This window comes from Monodon monoceros, unplaced genomic scaffold (genome assembly GCF_005190385.1).
Source record: "Monodon monoceros isolate NGI ecotype Baffin Bay Population unplaced genomic scaffold, NGI_Narwhal_1 Super_Scaffold_22, whole genome shotgun sequence".
Lineage (NCBI taxonomy): Eukaryota > Metazoa > Chordata > Mammalia > Artiodactyla > Monodontidae > Monodon > Monodon monoceros.
Genome location: NW_021703779.1, coordinates 9,342,695 through 9,345,240, shown reverse-complemented (window position 1 = coordinate 9,345,240; position 2,546 = coordinate 9,342,695). Strand labels below are relative to the sequence as shown.

At 46.7% G+C, this 2,546-nt stretch overlaps 1 long non-coding RNA gene across 1 annotated transcript in view; it reads right to left on the bottom strand.

Annotated features, from left to right (window-relative positions):
- Positions 1–2,546, bottom strand: part of LOC114905983 — a 141,882-nt gene that overhangs the window by 134,651 nt on the left and 4,685 nt on the right. The gene's annotated exons all lie outside the window — the stretch shown is intronic.

The window sequence follows — 2,546 nt, the reverse complement described above, 5'->3', positions numbered from 1 at the left end:
GTGCCTGGAGTCTTTCACTTGTGCGTATCTTGTAGAAATGGAATCACCCACGATACACCATGTATCAATACTTCATTCCTTTTTCGTAGCCAAATAATATTCCACCCTGGGGATGGAGGTTCACCCATTTTTAATGTCCCTTTACTTTCCTAAAACAAAATCACAGATACCTACAGACAAATGTAATAAGAGCCACATGGTGTCCACACAACACAAGTGACCATAAAGTGATACCCATTTGAACATAGCAGTGCTTGGACCTCCCCCGCCCCGCCCCCGGAGAGGGTGAAGCAGTAAGGGGATGTCTTCGTATGTTGGATCCCCAAGATGGTGCCGGCTGCCCCAGGCCTAGAGAACTGGTCACTCAAATGCCACGAGCTGCCGCCTGCCCTACGCTTTCCCCAAATGCTGAACATTCAAGCCAAGGATAATCTTCTCTCTATGAATGCAATGGTTGCTTGCCTGGAAATTCAATCTCTTGCACGGATGTGTAAACAGCCGTGAGTTCTAGGCTGCGGTTAACTATAAACAGGGTTTCCCCTATGTGAACGTCTGGCCAGATGTGAAGAAGTCATGTGAGGTGTGAGAACATCTGACACTGGGTACCCTGTCCTGTGCCTTGTAAGAAATCTAACACGCTGGCCTCCTCCTGCCAAATGCTAGTGTGAGGTCCACTCAGGGTGCCCCTCCCCACCTTTCCCTGCACCCCGGAGAAAACAGCCACTACTTAGAAGCACCAGGATATCAGGAAAGGAGTCCAGATCATTAGGTCCACGTGATTTGCACCAAACCCACAACGGCGACATGACTCATATAGGAAACGTATTTGCAGCCTTAAAACGCTTTTAGATCCATCCTCTTATTTGAGTCTTGTAACCATAAAAGACCCATTGAACAGAATGGGACACCGGGATCCTGGAGGGTAAACGTTTGACCAAATGATGCAGTTGGCAATAGACATTTCACACTGCGGCTGCAAATCAGAACATGTTGTCCACCTTAAAGAGATACAATTTCTATTTGTCACTGATACCTCAATAAAGCCAGAAAACTAAATATTCCTCCCTTAAAAAAGTGTTCCTCTTAGTTCCCATGCTGTTTTTTCCTTTCCAGGATATTTTAAATGAAAATGTTTTATTGTATCTACACATCTGGTACCACGGTAGGCCAGAAGTCCCGCAGGGTCTTTGAAGGACAGAACAATAGGTTCTGGGTGAATTAGAACAGACGTGCTTTTTAATGCATTCCTGGACCCATGACAGTAAAAGGATTATTTTTAATTCTATATACTTGGGGATTTTTAAATACCCATTCAAGTAACCCATGGGGTAAAGAGGAACCATGAAAATAAGGACTGAACTATGTATCTATGAGATGCAGCCCAAGGGACAGACAAAAATGAGGACCCTGCGACCAGAAATATGAAAAGTAAAACATAAAGGACAGGCATTAACTCAGGAAGCCCGACATGACATCCCAGAATGAAGGCAAAGAATGAAGGGAAAAAAAGGGAAGGAACAGATGTAGGCAGTATCACCAGAAGTTCTAAGCTAGCAATAAACGCAAAGATCGCTAAAAGACTGTGAACTTCAGAAAACGCTTCACTGAAGAGAGCCCCAGAGACCGAAAAATTCTCAAGCTTTTTACTACGTACAGATGCTCCCCCATCACACATGCAGAAACCCAGGATGTCCTTAGGTCTGGGATCGTGTTTGTGTTTTTGTGGCCGTCGGTAAACAAGCTACGGATTTAGATCAAACCCCTAGGATACTGGTACCCAGACGACAGAAAATACAACTCCAACTCATTTCTCCGGTTAAACGACAAATTCAGTGACTACGGAGCTTGGATGGAGAACCATGCCTGGCAGGGATTTACCCCTAAGCATCCTTCAAACAGAACGCATACCGTCTTGCTGTCCACTCGGCAAACCCGGTTGTAGACAGGGCACATGTTAGGAGCATTATTTGATGGATGAAGAGTCGGAAACACAGAGACCAAAAGGCTTAACGAGGGTGCTTAACAAATGCGAGACTTGACACTTCCCAAGGAAGAGCCCACATGGGAAATGGGCAGGGTGCTACCTCCCGGACCCATGGGTCCCCTGAGGAGCTCGTAATCAGCTTCCCAACCTGTCCAGCCTTGGAGGGAGCCCGGTGCACCTGCTACGGTTGTATTTCCTAATAGCCAAGATGAGAGGTATTTTCCATACAGGCACCCTCAAAATCCAGTGGGAGTCGAGACGGAGGAAGCTTCAACTGGGTCTTATCGGACACAGACCCGCCTTTGCAGAGCCCACTCTTTCCCGTCAAAAGTGCCTGTTATCACGTCTGGTACCATCCCCAGTTTCTAGGCATTAAGACCTGATATCTTTGAGTCCTAATCCCACCCTAGACAGCAAGCTCCTTTAGGACAAGAGCTCTGTGCCACTCAACTTTCAGCTCCATCCAGTGTTTGCTCAGAGCTTGGCTGGGTAACCCTACTCAACACATCACTGCCGGATGGATGGATGGATGGATGGATGGATGGATGGATGGATGGATGGA